Source organism: Cyprinus carpio, chromosome B23 (assembly GCF_018340385.1).
Source record: "Cyprinus carpio isolate SPL01 chromosome B23, ASM1834038v1, whole genome shotgun sequence".
In the NCBI taxonomy this organism is placed as follows: Eukaryota; Metazoa; Chordata; class Actinopteri; order Cypriniformes; family Cyprinidae; genus Cyprinus; species Cyprinus carpio.
The window spans coordinates 8,954,359-8,974,139 of record NC_056619.1 but is presented as its reverse complement, the minus strand read 5'-3'; the positions used below and the strand labels follow the sequence as shown (position 1 = coordinate 8,974,139).

At 35.0% G+C, this 19,781-nt stretch overlaps 1 protein-coding gene across 1 annotated transcript in view; it reads left to right on the top strand.

Annotated features, from left to right (window-relative positions):
* The first annotated feature begins 2,805 nt into the window (after positions 1–2,805).
* Positions 2,806–19,781, top strand: part of LOC109048242 (neural cell adhesion molecule L1-like protein) — a 53,911-nt gene continuing 36,935 nt past the window's right edge. The window contains exon 1 of the mRNA XM_042750354.1: positions 2,806–2,922. The gene's annotated coding sequence lies outside the window, so the exon portion shown is untranslated. The remainder of the gene's footprint in view (positions 2,923–19,781) is intronic.

Sequence of the window (19,781 nt, the reverse complement as noted above, 5' to 3'; positions counted from 1 at the left end):
CGTAACGTTACAGTTGAACCACTGATGGCAGATGGAGTATTCTGATGATGTCTTTCATACTTTTCTGGACCATGACAGTGTAATTTACTTGGCAGTCTATGGGACAGGCCTCCCGGTTTTCATCCAAAATATCTTAAATTGTGTTCCAAAAGACGAATCATACAGTATCACAATATGAAATTATCTTACAATTCTGAGAAAAAAGAATTGCAAGACATAAACATGCATTTGCGTGAAAAAGTCAGAATTGTGATATAAAAAGTTGCAATTACCTATTTTATTCAGTGGTGAAAATGGGCTGCCATAGATTGGGGCAAGTTTTTTTGGCCAAAATGTTAAATGTGTTTTAAATGTTCTATATTTATTAATTTCAATTTATATATATCTTTCAAAAAGAATCCTACCCTGTCCGATCCTGTGACATCTGTTTTGTTGGCTTATAAAATACTCTTTCAAATCTTTCATTCTTTCATTGTATAATTAAATTGAATTTCTACCCCCCCCCCCATTTCATCAACAATTAAAACTTTACTGCATATTTTTGGTCTTTGTGCTTTACTAAAAAGCAGCAAAGTAGTGCACTGAAGGTTACAGTTCAAAGAAATGCAAAACAGCCCTTGCTAAACTCACTGCAACATCTCAGAGATACTCCAAATGCAGAAATGTCTTTAGATAAGATAAAAGGTTTTGTTAAACGTAGAAGAGACCCTTTTTCCTGAATGATGTGTACCAGCTTAAAATACACACATCAGACATGATTTACACTGGAATGAGCCGAATGGTGCAGCTCATTAAGTGACTTTGTGCATTCCACAGAGTCAACATCACCATGACAACAAAAAAGGCATCTTTTAGGACAATAGTGGCCTAGGCAGTGAATGAGGTTTCAGAACGTCCCTCGTGTGCACTCTGATCCTTCTAATGCAAAACTGGCTTTCTACACACCATAATCCACAAAGAGGGGGTCTAAACCCCAAAGGAGAGAAACGCATTTGCATTATCCATAATTACAGGGGTAGATTTTTTTTTGGTGGTGGGTGGAATAAGGGGACAAAAATGTTTGGAAGAGAATGAATTTACCAACCCATGTATCTTCTTTCCTTGATTTTCAATCACTTACCAAATTTGAGGAAACACTTTGCACTTAAATAAAGGTAGGGTTATATTGAAGCAGATCATCCTTTAAAGCATTATAATTGCACATTATGAATAATGACAACATTTCTGCGATAGGATTCAAACAGAGCTGTCCAGCCATTGCATGTAATAACTAAGAGAAAGCAGAAGGACCAATTACGTGCATGGCTGGACATTAACTGCCCTCCTGCACTGAGATTAAAAAGCAATTACAGCATGTTACATGTAGTAGAGTTCATTTTAACTCTGATTAGTGGTTCCTGACACTCTAAGGACATTCATATTCACTTATAAAGGTAATTCAGGGAAGATAATTCAGAGGGACACTCAGAAAAACCCTCTTAAACTCATAGTGTTGACCTCTGCAAGTTTATGTTCAGCCTGCGTAAGCAAAGTAAATTACACATCTCTTAGAAGGCTCTCGACCATAACCTTCCTGTTGGTAGAGGAAAAATTCTGAAAACATGAATGGTGAACAGCACCTCCAGCCCCTGCCTGCAAAAGCGAGCAGAAAATCCCTAACATAGGCATACAAACACATCAAGGCCTCTGAATTCTGAGCCAGTGGGATAAGCACTTTGCAGCCGTGCACTCGCTAGTGTCCCATGGACCCTGCAGTTTAAATAGACTTAGTTTAAACAGCTTTAAGTGAGCACTCAGAGGGACCTGACTGGCTGTGAAAACGACGGGAACTCACTTCAGTTTAGTATCCACTGCTTAGATTGACAGTGTTGGAGGTTATCGAGTCATACCAAGCCAAGATTATTTATAAAGCATGTTAAGTTGACCCAAAGTGCTGTAAAATAGGAAGCAATATGAAATAAATAGAATAAAAATAAAAAAAAAATCAAGAAGACATGAATTATATATATATATATACAAACATTTTAAAGATAGGTGGTTGCAATCAATTTATTTTAGCTACATTTAAATAAACAAATTTAGTTGACTTTGACTTCCAGCAAAATTATATTACATTCAACAAGGTTATACATGCACTTTTATAGTATTTTTTCCCTGAAAAATGCACATCAATTTACATAAAATACGTGGGTAACCAAACAGTTGACGGTGCACTGACTTCTGTAGTATGGAAAAACTAAAGTTAATGGCTACCATCAATTGTTTGGTTACCAACATTCTTCAAAATGTTTTCTTTTGTGTTTAACAGAAGAAAGAAATGGGGTTGGGACAATTTAAGGGTGTGTAAATGATGACATAATTTTATTATTATTATTTTTTAGGTGAACTATCCCTTTAACACTTGGTTGTCAGTAGTTTATTTAACATGTTTGTTGTATTTTTTGTATTGTATTTTGTTTTATTTAATTATTGTTTGCTCAAGTAGGTTGTTATATTATATTATATAAGTTAATGAAATGCTGTTAAGGGTTGTAAAATGTGCTGGCGCAAAAATATCTCCCGTAATGTCTTGAATTACAGTAGCCTATTTATGATTATCTATTTTTATTTATTCATTTATTTATGCATGTACTGTACTGTATGCATGCATGTATGTATGTAAAATGTGTCACGTACAGTAGTTAAAGTTATTAGAGGTTTCCTTTCAAAAAAAGTAATAAAATCCTCTCACAAACGTCTGTTTATTTAGTGGTTGACGGTCGTTGTAGTTATTGGTGTAGCGCTCCTGCAGCGCACATTAGGGGAGGGTGATGCGCTCAGTCACGGAGTGCGTGAAAAAGTTTGTGAGGCTCGCGTGTTGGTGTCATCCTGCTCATCTCTTGTGACAGGAGCCCGCTGGAGCTTAACGCCGAAGGAAATCAGGTAAAGCACTTTTAATTAACAGGTGGGAGAATGAATAATGCAAAGGATCGATCATTTGTTACGCAATTCTTGATCTCAAAGCGCGTGTCACTTCTCTAACTCTCATCCGTCACACATGGGCATGAGTTTAATTCAGAGTTAACTGATGGCATGTTAAGTCATGTCTCGAGAAACCTCATTTGTTTATTCTAATTAATCACTTTTACAAAAAGAAACATGCCTGTGCATAACTGCAAAACACCTGCTTAGACTTACATATTTAGCCTATTCTTTAATTAATTTATGTATGTAGGAATTTATAGCAAAATAATAGCATTTATTTAGTGTGTTAACTATGGGTTGGATGGAGGAGCAAAGCAGTTAGGGGCTGTAGTTTGTACTCTGAAGTCTGTCTATTCAGGCTGCTGCAGCTTTTCACAGAGAAATAACACGCACCTCCTCCATTCAGCAGGCACGTGCACAGGTAGGGCTCAACCTGTGCAGAGCACATGCCCTTTTTGCCCTTACACTCCGAAGTGCCCTTTTTTTGGTGGTGGTTTTTTTTTTTTTTTTTTAATCAATGCTATTGGTCACCCTTTACGTCTTTCTGTCTGTTTTACAAATATTTAGCACATGAAAGTTCTTAAAACGAGCTTGTGTAAATCTTATTCGATCCTCAAGCTGTCAGTAAGCTGATAACTCCACCCCCTCTATATTCATTGAATCAACTGAAGTTCCACAGCAGCCGCACAGTAGACAACCAGCTGAGCTGAACAAAGTTTTGCGAAGGGTAAATAAATATATTGTTGTTTAAATAAGTACTACTAAACACTATGTCTAAAAAGGCTCATATTTTATTTATTTGATGTCTGACTGACTCACTGACTGAGAGCATGTGGGGACGTTCGCCTGAGAGAGAGAGGGCTAGCATTTTGCCATCTAGTCATAGCCAATACATAGCCAACACTTAAATAGCCTGTGCATACAGTAGCATTTCATATTAGGGCCAAGCAATAATAAAAAAAAAATAAAACCATCTCGGAAGAGGATTAGGGCCAAGCAATAATAAAAAAAAAATAAAACCATCTCGAGATTAAAGTCATTATATTGTGAGATTAAACGCGGTTAAATTTTCGAGAAAAAAAAGTCGAAATACAATCTTGAGAAATAAATCATGTAATATCGAGAATAAAGTCATTGTGTTTTGAGATTAAACTCATTAAATTTCGAGGGAAAAAAAGGCGAAAATACAATCTTGAGAATATACTCATGAAATATCGAGAATAAAGTCGTTGGTGTTTCGAGATTAAACCTCGTTACATTTCGAGAAAAAAAAAGTCGAAATACAATCTTGAGAATAAAACTCATTAAATATCGAGAATAAAGTCGTTGTGTTTCGAGAAAAAAAACCTCGTTAAATTTCAAGAAAAAAAGTCGAAATACAAACTTGAGAATAAACTCATTACATTACATGCCATTAATGGCAATGCACGTACGGTTTTAATTTATCATAGCTGTTCCAAGTGCCAGAGTGCATTTGGGGTGAAGCCAGCGATAACCTTGCATTTGTCCTCTGGTTGTCATTTCATGTTGGACAAAACCGAGTAGCCCAGACTACATCGCGCAAAGTTGGACTGATTTTTTTCTTCCTAAAAAGACCTAGCCGCTTGCAAATTCTCTTTAAAGTTCGTGTGCTAATTATTATTGTGTCAAAATTAGCTAAAGTTTATAGTATTTCTTTGTTACTGAAAGATCGTAGGCTATGCAATGAACACTGATCGAATGCGTTATTCTCTACATTTCATTTCGACTTTTTTTCGCTCGAAACACAACGACTTTATTCTCGAAATTAAATTAGTTTATTCTCAAGATTGTATTTCGACTTTTTTTTCGAAATTTAACGAGTTTAATCTCGCAATATAATTAATATTGCCGTAAATACAATAATTACATTTCAAAGGAATGCTGTTCTTCTAAACTTTCTATTTACTGACCAACCACAGGAAAAACTGGCGCGCTCCGTCTATATAAGCTACAAAAACTAGTTTGTAACCTGTAGCTAGATGAAAATGTAATGTGAGGCGCCGTCGCCGTTTTAATGACGGACAAAAAAACAAATTTCGCAAACATTCGCTGGTCAAAAACTATATCATATTGATAAGTAATACAACAACATATGATTTTTTTTTTTACCATCGGAAAATCATAACAGGTGCGCCCCCCGTGCTGTTTCGTACTGGAACTTACACAAAGCGACAAGTGATCCTCGTCACCTAGATAACATGTATAAGAAATTTCTTTACTTTTGATTTATGATTGGCTGATACACTTAATTTATAACATTTAGTGCTAAAAAGATGAATACATGTTATGGTAACTCTCTCCGCTCGTCCTCACACATGTCATAAAATGTAGTAAAACATGGTTTACAGAAGACCACTGTGAAATCTTTATATTTTATCATGCAGAATGTAATTCATGATTCAATTCCCAACTTTAGGCTTCATGTTTATTTGATCCAAAATACAGCAAAAACAGTAATATAGTGTTATATTTTTGACAATTTTAACTGTTTTCCTATTTGAATATATTTTAAAATGTAATTTATTTTTTGTGATCAAAGCTGAATTTTCAGCATCATTTTGTGACTCCAGTTCAGTACTCTTCACAGGTGTCACGTGATCCTTCAGAAATGCTTTTCACTGCAACCTGTACTTTTCACACTATTTTTATTTATTTTTTCATTGCTGGCTTATTTTAGGGAAAGTGTAGTGAATAAGAAACCTTCAAGAGACCAACATCCCTGGTCCACCACAGTATCAAATTTTTGCCAGGTAGGCGGATGTTACATGTTGGATATGTGATAGTAACGGTATGGCTATAGTTTCTTATAATCTGGAATTGAGTTGTGCATAATTTACTTAAATTATATTTCAAAAAAGTTGTCAAAAATACTTGGACTCATTGCTCACCTTCCCCTCTTCTCAATGTCATTCATAATCATGTTAACCAAATAATACAAATTAGCTTATAAAACCAAACAGAATAGCTAAAAAGAGAATATATATATTTTTTTCTTTGCAAAGTTCATAAAAAAGGGCATAAAGTTCAATAAAAAAAGATTTTTGGTTTCTGTTTGGGTTTGTAAGCTAATTTGGTATATTTGGTTAACATGTTTATGTATGAGTCAAGTATTTTTTTTCTATATAAATGCAATTTAAAAAAGAGGGAGTACACAAGAGCAATTCCACAAACACAGGACCCTACAAATAATTATGTGTTATTGAATTTGTCATGAAGATGTGACCATTTCCTTCCTTTTATGCAGGCTTACTAAATAATCTGATATAAAAAAATAGGAGAGGGGTTGCCCTTTTACTAATTCATTCTAACCAAACTTCACCAGCAACTCACAAATAAAAAACTCTGAAGTCTGTCTATTCAGGCTGCTGCAGCTTTTCACAGAGAAATAGGTCGGACCTCCTTCATTGTGACCCAACTTGACTGGGAACGGATAATTGGCAAATCCATAAAGACTCAAATACTCAGATGAGAGCCTAGTATCAGACACAAGCTTTACATCAACACCACAAACATGCTGAAATACAAATGTATCAGTTCTTTTAATGTGGCAGTACACCAAACCTCTATATAACATTGGAGAACTAGACCAATATGCTAGAACAATAAGAAAATAAACTAAAAAAATAAATTAAAATGATAACTCAAAAATAAATTCAGCAAAAAAATGGCTCTTAAACCGGGGCTATTAAAAATTCTGACAGGGCTATAGCCCCCCTAGACTCGGTGTAGTGTCGTCACTGCTAAAATGTGCTTCAGGTAGTAAAACTTTATTAAATCTATCTATCTATCTATCTATCTATCTATCTATCTATCTATCTATCTATCTATCTATCTATCTATCTATCTATCTATCATCTGTGTATGATAGGATTTTCTAAATATTTAATGTGATTCATTTGTGAAAATATGTTATTTCGATATTTTACAGGTGCATCTCAATAAATTAGAATGTCGTGGAAATGTTCATTTAAGTAATTCAACTCAAATTGTGAAACTTGTGTATTAAATAAATTCAGTGCACACAGACTGAAGTAGTTTAAGTCTTTGGTTCTTTAAATTGTAATGATTTGGCTCACATATAACAAAAAGCCACTAATTCACTATCTCCTTTTGCTTTAATTACTGCCTCAATTCGGCGTGGCATGGAGGTGATCAGTTTGTGGCACTTCTGAGGTGGTATGGATGCCCTGGTTTCTTTGACAGTGGCCTTCAGCTCATCTGCATTTTTTGGTCTCTTGATTCTCATCCTCCACTTCACAATACTCCATAGATTCACTATGGGGCTCAGGTCTGGTGAGTTTGCTGGCCAGTCAAGCACACCAACACCATGGTCATTTAACCAACTTAACTTTTGGTGCTTTTGGCAGTGTGGGCAGGTGCCAAATCCTGCTGGAAAATGAAATCAGCATCTTGAAAAAGCTGATCAGCAGAAGGAAGCATGAAATGCTCCAAAATTTCTTGGTAAACGGGTGCAGTGACTTTGGTTTTCAAAAAACACAGTGGACCCACACCAGCAGATGACATTGCACCCCAAATCATCACAGACTGTGGAAACTTAACACTAAACTTCAAGCAACTTGGGCTATGAGCTTCTCCACCCTTCCTCCAGACTCTAGGACCTTGGTTTCCAAATGAAATACAAAACTTGCTATCATCTGAAAAGAGGGCTTTGGACCACTGGGCAACAGCCTAATTCTTCTTCTCCTTAGCCCAGGTAAGACCCCTCTGACGTTGTCTGTGGTTCAGGAGTGACTTAACAAGAGGAATACGACAACTGTAGCCAAATTCCTTGACACATCTGTGTGTGGTGGCTCTTGATTCTTTGACCCCAGCCTCAGTCAATTCCTTGTGAAGTCACTCAAATTCTTGAATCGATTTTGCTTGACAATCCTCATAAGGCTGCGGTTCTCTCGGTTGGTTGTGCATCTTTTTCTTCCACACTTTTTCCTTCCACTCAACTCTCTGTTAACATGCTTGGATACAGCACTCTGTGAACAGCCAGCTTCTTTGGCAATGAATGTTTGTGGCTTACCCTCCTTGTGAAGGGTGTCAATGATTGTCTTCTGGACAACTGTCAGATCAGCAGTCTTCCCCATGATTGTGTAGCCTAGTGAACCAAACTGAGAGACCATTTTGAAGGCTCAGGAAACGTTTGCAGGTGTTTTGAGTTGATTAGCTGATTGGCATGTCACCATATTCTAATTTGTTGAGACAGTGAATTGGTGGGATTTTGTTAAATGTGAGCCAAAATCATCACAATTAAAAGAACCAAAGACTTAAACTACTTCAGTCTGTGTGTATCACAATTTGAGTTGAATTACTGAAATAAATGAACATTTCCACGGCATTCTAACTTATTGAGACCGACCTGTAATGTGTGACATTATTTCAAATGATATGTTCATGATATGAAGTCATGCTGGGAATTTTACAGTGCACCAAAAATAAAAAATAAAATAAAAATAATAATAAAAAAATAGTTTTGGAGCAATGCAAGGATGAGAAAATGATGACTGAATTTCCATTTTGGGTGAACTAACCCTTTAACAGAATAACCCTCTAAAGACAACTGATTTCCATAGTATTTTTTTCCTACTATGGAAGTCAATGGCAACCACCAACTGTTTGATTACCAGCAATCTTCAAAATATCTTCTTTTATGTTCAACATAAGAAAGCAACTCATACAGGTTTGGAATGACAAGAGGGCAAGTAAATGATGACAGAATTTTCATTTTTGTGTGAACTATCCCTTTAAAGAGGTACATCGGGTTCAGTCATGATTAATCTCTATCATTTTGTCCGGAAGCCTTTCAGCTGCTCTATACTTGAGTCTGATGCACATAAATACCATATAAACCTGTAATCCAATTTATCAACATCTATCTGAACTCCACACATCTCTCTACGTCTGCCGCCGCTGGCAGATTTTCTCCTAGGTAATGTCTGTGTTTGGATTCTTGCACCGTCTTAGGGATAAACTTCTTTTGTGTGATTCCTGCTGTGGTGAGAATGGATTTGGGGTGATTTTCTAAAAGTCAGTGGGCAGTGGAGACTGTGCTGTTCTCAGTAAACACGGAGTTAATCCCATGAGGCACTAGGGCTGAGTGCCCACTTAATGGCCATTTAACATTTAGCCAGTCTCCAAGTACACAGGCTGTTCATTATAGACCTAACAGTCTTTAAGAACATTGATAAATACATCTTTTTGTTTTTCACTTTTTTAAGCAATTCCAACCTATGTTTATGACAACAAAACTTGAATAAGAATCTCGAATTGAACTTTTTGTGACATCTGGGTTGACAGAGCTTTGCTATGCAATTGCTAAGATGTTTTAGTTTTTTTAGCACATTATTATGAAATTGTTAGGGGGTTCAGGGACGTTTTGAGGGTGTTAGTGGATGTTAGGTGGTTGCTTAATGGCCCAGTCAAAAGAGCCCACCACCAAGTCTTCTGAGGCCTATGCCATGTAGCCGGTTTAACTGGCTAGCCAGGTAAGTTTCAGTATAAAATAAAATAAGCTCAATTCAACACAAAATTAAACCACACCATATTCCTCCAAATTAACCAAAACAACATAGAAAACATAAAAAAATAAAATCAAAAAAAAAAAACATACACTCACTTTCCTTGACAAGTCTTTTCTTCTTGCTATGTTAGTGCATTTAAATTCTTCACATTTTCCAATCTCTTCCAGTCTTCTGCAGAGGAGAGAAGTGAATCGTGATAACTTTCACAAGAAATGAATCATAGTTCCTCTATTGTTTTAAGGCATGTGATTGGCTGGTTACTACTGATGTCATGCAAAGTTGAGGATGAATGTCATATCGCCAACAAAACATGATTGGATTGGTTTGATTTTTTTCAACTCTAAAGTAAATTCGAGTTTGTTCAGCCACCATCATGGTATAAACCCCTGGTCACTTATACTGTAGTGACCAGATGGCTCCGTTTTCTGAGGACAGTCTAAGTTTTCGTCTAAAACAGCCTGCAAATATACAATTGTTGTGAGGTTCAAAGTTCAATTGAATTGTTTTGTGAGGGACTGTAACATTATAAACAGGTAAAACAGATAAATTTTTCTATCCACATAATTATTTATTTGGTGAAAAACGGTGTAATATTTGGTATGACATTATCCCATACATTATGCTGCTAAAATATTTCAACTCAAACCAATAGTTTGTTACTTATGTGGAAAGTACTCGTATAATAAGTGGGATCGTTTTGGTGCTGTCAAGGTTTATTCTACAATAACATACAGCGCTACATTTCAATTGCATCATGACCAGTGAACTAGGAAATGTCCCCTATTTCCATTTTAGAAATCTGGTCTCCTTAACTTCTACACAATAAAGGTAAAAATTTCAAGTTTCAAGTTGTTTGTTAGATAAAGCTCAAAATGTCCTTGATTTGTATAAACCAAAAGAGTTTCCTCTTAGCTACTGTATATGTTTTGTGATGACACACATTAACAAAGGAAAGTCCTAGTTTGACAGTGCAAATATTCTATCTTGTTAGTATTCCAAAGTTGGTAAAAAGAGGGAGTCTTTTTAGGATTTTCAAGCAAAAGCTCACTTTCTCAGGCTTTCTCTGAGACAGGTCTGTATATAGTGCTGACAGTGTCCTGCTGTGGGGTTCACAGTCAGAGCTCTGTGTCCGCTGGGGCCTATTAGGGAACTCTTCCCCACAGGACAGTGAGTAACAATAAAGAGGTTCTGTGTTTTTCATTCTTCAGATGAATATGAATCATCATTGAGCCTCTCTAACAAACTGTTTGTGAAAGGGTTTGTTATCTTAGATCTGGTGGAACTAGCGATTTGGCGTGGTCTGCATGTACTGTCGATCTCGGCTTTTGAAATTTTGGATGCTTTGAATGTCAGTTATATTTTCTGGCTACTGTTGGGCGTTCTGAAGACTGGTTTTGCAGCATTCTCTCTTCACATCTGAGGCCATAAAACATGTTTTCTTTCTAAACTGACTCTAACCTCCGTGTGCAGCTTGATGTATCCACACAATCTCCATTAGTATTTGTGAATATGAATAGCATTAGAGATGTACAAATGTTAATGAATCCTTGAGCTTCATGGAATACCGCATTCATGGGTTGATATGTAGGGGACATATTTCTACACATAAGATTTATTCTTCTATTCAAACACATTGGAATGTAACAGAAAGCAGGAGTCTTTTGACTAGTGTTTGGCTAATGATTATGTCTTAAAATTGGCTTATAGTCCCTTTTTGCATTTCTTCTCATAATCAGAAGCATACATCTTCATTAACTTCAACATCAATAAAAGTAAATTTAAATATAATTTTGTTGATTATTGATGAATAAAGACTAAATAAAGTATTGATATTAATGTATTGTGTACATTGCATGACCTCAAAACACTTTTACCATAGTGCATGATTTATAGACTGCAACATTTTGATGTTTGCTTCACGTAATCATTTCTATATGTATGGCTTTTCTAATGTAGTAAATATGCTCAGTAGCTCACCTGGTACAGCAGTTTGAAACGCATGGGCATGTGTCCTGTGAAACACAAGTCACAATAAAAGCTAAAATGACATGATTTCTTCAGTAAATGTGTTTTTATCTCATGTTTGCTTCTGTTAACACTACTGATTAGATTTAGGGTAGGATTTAATTCAGGTGATATATTATTTTCACCTTAAATAATCTTTTAGTGCCGCTTACCGGACATTTAATTGCCAAACTGCAGCATGAATAAACTTGGAACATAATAAAATGTTGCGTGCACTTTGAAAGTGTTGTGAAACTATCTATTGTTTACTATCCATTGTCAGCAGAACTTGCCAAGAAGCACTCTGTTGAAAAAAACCAAAAAAAAACAGCATATGCTGGATAGGTAGGTATATTTTGAAGCATGGCAGCTGGTTTAGCTGGTTTAAGCTGGTCCTTAGTTGGTCCTTAGCTGGTCATGAGCTGGTCCTATTAGCTCTAAACCAGCTCCCATGCTTCAAAAAATACCTAACCAGCATATGCAGTTTTTTTTTTTCAACAGGGTAGGGAGATAAACACTTCTGTTAGTCGGTTATTGGTCAATGTCAGTACAGTAGTTGCAATATTGGCCTATCAAGGGGATTGACAGATATATATATATATTATATATATATATATATATATTATATATATATATATATATATATATATATATATATATATATATATTTTTTTTTTTTTTTTTTTTTTTTTAACTTGACAGGACACTCAAAAATAGCTTTTAAATACAATATGGAAGATAAAACCTATACTAGTCAATGACTAGTCAACCATCACAACCTAATCATATAGTTTTCATTGTCTATCCTAAGGTACATCAATATGCATGTAAACATTACATATAAATTCCTACGACTACTAATAGCATTTCATTTATTATATACCAACAGCAATTTTTGCTATATGAATCTCTTTGGCGTAAGCATTATACTGATTTTCTGTCATCAAAGTAAGTAAATGGAAATGGGGTCATGACTTCTCCCGCTGGCCGTAGCTAATGTAATTACCATCTCACATGGTTTCCACTGCTTTCCATGGCACTTCTGAGGAGAGGAAACAATATTCTATAACGATGCCACCCATTGAGCAAGATCTGGGCTGCTCTGTCTCCAAACACACATGCAAGTACAAAAGACACCCACTCCCAATGTCCTGTACACTCTTTGCAACGCACTTGGATAACGTCCTCCCTATTGACAGGCACAATGGCCCACATTCCTCCTAAGTGCGTATGGACATGGTTTGCTGGCACTTCTAGTGTACTTCATACCAATTCAGTCTGACTCACATAGCTCAACAAGAAGCTCTCACTGTGTGTCCTGATATAGAATAACCTTTCTCGCTCACACTTCCCTCTGAGGCCTCACATGACAGTCTCAAAATAATACCACTTTTTCCCCTGACTGCCCACCTCCCCATATTGACAGTGTTACTCTTACGCTGGAACATGAAGTTGATAAGTTTTCGGTTCGTCCCCAAGACATCCTTCTCTTTTGGCGTGATTCATATGACTCAGTCGAATCCATTGAGGGTACAGAGATGATAATTTGATAGTCAACACTCTGGTTCAAATGAAAAACTGTGGATTCAGATGCTAGTTATCTCACATATTGCCGACGGGAGCAACAAAAGATGTCAGTCATCACAGAATAGGAAAGTAAAGAACATGGCTGCTACCAAAAGACATTTTTACAGGTCACTGGAGGTTATGTTAGGTGTGACCTGCATGGTTTATATTAGATCAAAAAAACTTCACATCGCATTGTTGTTTTAGTGTGTGAAAGGAGCCAAATGTTGCTTAGATTTCTGACTTACTTTTTTTTTCTTTCGTGAATTTTTTATCATTTCAGGTCTGTTCCCCAGATCTGTTTCTTTTATATCGAGCTGAATAATATTCATATGCTAATGAGGCCCCTCTCTTGGGGTCCCTCTTCTCAATCTAATCTCACCAGCACCTCCTGAAGTGTGTGTCGCTCACAGCCCCTTAACACCTGTATTCACTTTCCCGCCGCATAACAGACTTATTATGTGATGAGAAAAGTCAGTTAGAGCAAATTTATACCTAGTAGTGTTAAAAAACAATTCAACAGAAATGTTTGGATAAACTTTTTTATGTGTTCTATTGATTAAAATGCCTAAATTTTTCAAATGAAGCAGGAGTCATTTTACGATGGTTAAGTGCTGTTCTATGGCACAATGCAAATAAATAAGTAAGTAAGTAAGCGAATAAATAAATACATGAGCAAGCCACATTAAAATAGAATTCAGGTGATATGCAAACAAAGATATGGTAAGATTTTTAAGCTAGAATTTAATTGAGCAAGGATGCATTAAATTAAAGTGAAAGTAAAGAGAATCATAATGTTACAAAATATTTCTGTTTCAAGTAAATGCTGTTTTTTTTTTACTTTCTATTTATCAAATAATCTAAAAATGCTATCAAAGTTTCCACACAAATATTAGACAGCAAATCTATTTTTGAAAATTCAGCTTTGCCATCTATATCTAATTGCATTTTAAAATGTATTCAAATAGAAATCAATTATTTTAAATGATAATATTTCACATTATTACTGATTTTATCGTATTTTTCTTCGTATTTCATCAAATAAATGCAGCATAAGATGCTTTTCTTTCAAGAACATAAGAAACCCCAAACACTTCTGAATAATGTAGCCTATTTCACAAACATGGCTCATCTAAGCTGATACTTTTGACCTTTTGAATACAGATATTTCAATATGCTAATATGCATGAAATTCACATGCTTAATTCTGTACTCGAAAAAGAAGATGAAATTCAATCAACTTCAAATGATCAGTACATCTTACCTTATACCACAAAATGTTAAAAACAGCTGTCTAAAGCTCTTTTCAGCCATTAAAATAAGTATATCCTGAAGGTATAGATTTAGATGAAAGACTGGACTCATCACAACATTGGCCTTTTCATAGTTTAGCTGCTCAATAAATCATTTAAACCTTTTTAATTTAGCATTCATTTATTTGGTATTATAATTATTCCATTCCATTTACTATTATAATTATTCCAATCAATTAAACCTTCCTAATAAACACTGCATATTTGTTTTTGAAATAGCATACTGCTGCACTTATGGGAACAACATTACACAATAAGTGTAGATTTGTTTTTGCACAGAACTTGCCCATCGAAAGATTAGGTAGGTGAAGAGTTGATGTTGTTTGGGAATGCAGTTGCTGGGCTGGGTGTTTTCCTTGACAAGCTGTTACATGTGGCAAAAAAAGATAACACTGTGTGAAGCCTCAGGGATTTCTGATTACTCACCACTCTCATTCTCTCCCACAGTGTCTCATTCACGCACGCAGACACACACCCTTCACATTTACAATGCATGCAGATACACACACGTGTGTTTAGAATATATTTTGAGACAAAGGTATAGAAATACCTTTTGAGTTGGAGTGTGTAACACATATTCTTCTGTTGTCTAAGCAGAATTGTCACTGAACTATGCTGTTCAAAGGCAAGTTTCTGTGTACAATGAAAGGAAGATTCCAGGTGTAGTGGTGAACTACAGTTTAAGCTTCATTCTCATGCTAATTAAGAGGATTTCTGGTTTGGTCCATATTATAATTTCTGACCATATTTAATAATTACTAGGGATGCATGATAAAATAAAACCAAGATTAAACAACCATCACAAAAGACGGGGAGTCGCATTAATATCGTGCCGATATATATAAATAAAATGACTTATATTGTGTTTTAAGATTTTGGTCATATCGCCCACCTCTACTTGTGAGTACCATTTTACCACTTTATTACCGAATAGATGGGGTAAATTTGGCTACTAACTTTTATGGCTCTATTTTAAGTGATTGTTTAAACTTAACACCTTCATCAGCATCTCCTTCTCTATTCATCTTGCTTACTTGCTTTGTTTTCTTTCTTTTCTGTCCTTCTCTCTCTTTCACTTTGGGTCTGACCTGACACACTGCAGTCCTTCTAGACCTGCTGTTAATGGGGTCTTTCAGCCAGACTAGAACAAACACACTCATTCATGGTTTCCAAAATGCTAATGCGGCTGGTTCCTGACACATTTTCAAGGAGTTCCCATGTCATGGCATGGTGTAATTCCTCACATAGGCAGCCATTAGTGCAACCAGCCAGTGGCCAACAAGGCCCTAACATAGACTGGCTCTAGTGGCCCCTGGTAAACAGGAATCTAAACGACCTTTGGCAGAGACAAGGAAATGCAGCTCTATTTCTTAAGTGCTTAAAGGTTATATTGGTGCAAGGGGTTTTAGTAGTTGCTTTTAGTAGAGAATCACTAAATGTTAATCTTGCGGTTAATCAGCATTAACCCTTTATGTTAGGTTGTAACACACAAATTCCTTCTCTTCCTGGCTAGTCAGAGAAAGTACACCACACTGCATTGTTGGAAGGGCTACACTAATATGTTATTTTTTTGGTCATTATAGGTATTTTTAAGGCACCTAATTACTATACATAAAAAACTCAAATTTAAATTCCAAAACTATATTAATGCAGTTATTTATTAATTTCCAAGTGTTTATAGAATTATATATAATTATGCATTATGATTATTTTAATTATTGTGATGAATAGTTATGACATTATGTTTATAGAATTATATGATATAATAGCATTATGATTATTGTATATATATTATGATGATATATATATATATATATATATAATATATATATATATATATAAATAAATAATAAATAATCATTCTTTAATTAGAGCAGGAATTATTATTATTATTTAAAGTACTCTGTGTAGTAATGTGAGCATTATAAAGACACAGCAAGTAACACATCGAATTAAACATTCAATTCTGAAGGGAAATTTTGAAACCCTACTTCAGTAATCTTTGCTTCATTCCCCATTCTTTTTTCTACATTATCATATTTCTACTTTGATAAGGCTTTTATTTTTGTTATTGGAACTATTTAAAATAAAAAAGTGGATATTTCCTGGTTAGAAGAACATAATGCATACCATATTAAAATATTTTATGCACTGAATTTATCGTTTTCTTACAGTAAGTGTTGTGGAGACACATCTGGTTTTAACTCTTGAGTCTTGTGTGAATTTGATTCATAGGCAGTGGTTTCCTGTTAATCTGCTGCGGTGTTCTGTCATAACATGTTGTGAAGATAATAATTTTTAAAAAATGATTGGGATTAATCAACAACGAAATGCTCAGCAAGTTGGGGCAGAATGCTGGCATCCAGATTTTTACAGCTGATGATCTTAATTCCATCGTTAAACAAGGAGCTTTGAGGTCAATGCTACCATCAGGTTCTTTTTGTTCTCTAGCTATGTATACAGCACTCTTATCTGAAACACAGCAGTACCTAAACATCTATTGGGCAGCACTGAACAGCGTCTCTGGAACTCAGTGCTGAAGAATCCTTTGAAAGGCCCATTCTTATCACCCATACTTCTTTACATTTGAACCAAATGTTTATGAGATGTAAATCTGGCCTCCTGATATAGACAAAACATTCATTTCTCAGTCATAGTCTTGTTTTGTGTACACAGACAATGCAGACCAATCAAATAAAGAAATAAAACTAAGGTTTCATAACCTCAAGCCAGATCTGATATTTCTGCTTTCACAATTTGCATTGTTGTTTATAAGTAACGTGTGTCTATCATCAATTCAAAGTATCCTTTCCTTGTTTGTAGTTCCTTTCATGTGGTCTTCACATACTCATTGTTTTTTTAGAAGCTACTTGTACTAAATTCAAACAGTACTCTTCTTCTGTTTATTTATTTACATATTTAATCTGATGATGTTGCATGGCACTAAATCTGATACTAATTATATCAGATTGAAAAATATTATATCTGGATGACTTCCATCTTGTAGTGAATGTATCCTCAGGAATGTGAAAAGTGCTTGTCATTAATATATTTGTATTTACAGTACATCATAAATTAAGTTGCTGTTGTTGTTTTTTTTAAAGGATAGTTCACCCAAAAATGAAAACTTGATGAAAATTTACTCACTCTTAGACCAAAATGTAGATGTGTTTGTTTCTTCATGGGAACAGATTTGGAGAAATTTAGCATTGCGTCACTTGTTTACTAATGGATGCTCTGCAGTGAATGGGTGCCGTCAGAATGAGAGATCTAACAGCTGATAAAAACATCACAATAATCCACAAGTAATCTTGTGAAGTTGAAAAGCACTGTTTGTAAGAAACACGCCTGTCCATAATATTGGTTTCTCCAATGAAAAAGTCATCTCATCTGAATCAGGAGAGACGTATGCACAAATCAAGCACCATTTAAAAGCAAAAACAGCCTAAATCAGTTCTAAACTAATATTTTGGTGGATTTTGATGTGAGAGGACAACAGTGCATGGACTTTCCACTGTAAGAAGAATTATTATGTATTATGGACTCATATTTTGTCCAGAAGCAATTGTTTGAAGTTAAAAGTTTGGGGTGAACTATTCCTTTAAATAGTCCTTCCAGATCTCTTAAAGCAAACCTTAGTTTTGTGCAGTTTTGTGCATTTGGGAAAGGTCTATACTTTCAATGAATTACATGTATTTTGCAATAAGGTTTTTATATTACCACACATTTAATAAACTAATATAATTTAATCAGACTAAGCTTTGCCATTCCTCAGGGTAGTATCTCATTTTCAGGTGTCTTTTTTCCTCTACCAAGACTGAGATTACAATATCTCTGCATCTTAATGTGCACTTGCGTACAATAGTATGGAAATGTGGCAGTAGTTGCATAAGAGAGTCTTCTCTTCTCTGGCTGTGTGTTATTAAAATGATTAAAGCAGACAAGGTGCTGTGCAGGAGTGCTGACATCCCAGGATGCTTCTGAATGGTAGCGAGATGAATGGGAGGTTCCGTCACTCTCTTCCTGTCTGTCCCAGATACTTCCAGACTTTCTCTGTGTTGCTGTGAGGCACAGATTAAGAGCTCCTTCCCCTCCTCTCTCCCTCTTTCTCGCCCCCATCACCTCTCTCCATCCTGCCATCCTAAATGACTGCTTGCTGATAGAAACGCTTGATGCATTTTACAAAATGTTGCAGTTGGCATTAAAAATGCTGTCCTGACTAAATTCTATGTGAATGGTTAGATGTGCAAAAATGGCAGCGGGTCTGGCCATTCGGGAGAAATAACACATGAACTAGCAAAGTAATAAAGACCATTACAGGAGGTTTTAATTGTGCTGTTGGGATTGCGATGTAGCGGTTTTCAAAAGGTTTTGCTTTAGTATCCAAATTTAAATTGGACATGAATCGGTGAACAACACAGTACTTAATGGTATTTAGAATAAGTTATTGTAGAAAAAAGGCCTTAAAATGAAACATAGACTTTTTTAATTTATTAAATAGTATTATATATGATTATTACATTTATATTTTTTTATTTGATTATTTATTAATTTATTTGATTGCATTTTAATTCAATATCTATTTTCAATTATGATATAGGATTTTTTTTTATTAATGTATTTATTAAATTGCAATTACATAGACTGAATAAAAAAATATAAAATTAATTTTAAAAAATGCATAATTAATAAATGCATTCGCAAATGGTTTCTAAATTTGTTAATATCTGTTGGCTCTCAGCAGCCAGTAATTCAACACAAAACACACTGTGATAGTTACAAGCTGTGTTTATCATTCAAGTGAACCCGCATTTACTGTAAGATCATACTTCATGTCTTTTGTTGTTTTGTTCATGGTTTATGAGTATGAATAAATGACACTCAACTGTGCTGGCATTTGCATATTTTTTTCCTCCTTTCATATGATTAAAACACATTCCGCTGTGGTGCTCATGTGAGTATCACAGGTTCTAGTGTCCATCTTTATTGATGTTTATGTATTTATTTTTCTTATATTAGGCATAAATTGCACAGTTATTTTAACTTATAACAACTATTTCCTTATATAATAATACAAATATACTTGATTAAATTATTTTAATATATTATTATTGAATTACTTTTAATATTTTTTTAACTAAAGTTTAATTTAAACATTTTAGTTAAATATTTCTGCAATTTTATGGAACTTTCATGTATTGTTTATTTATTACTTTGCTGTGTTCTCTGCAATATTATTATATTTATAAGGACAACGAGTAGGTTAGGGAGTCTAACATCTGGAAAATGTTTAATAATGAATGGATTTAGCGAATTGACTGGATAATGGGACACACCTCATGAAACGGGGATGTCTGGTCTCCTATCCCAACATTTAAAACAT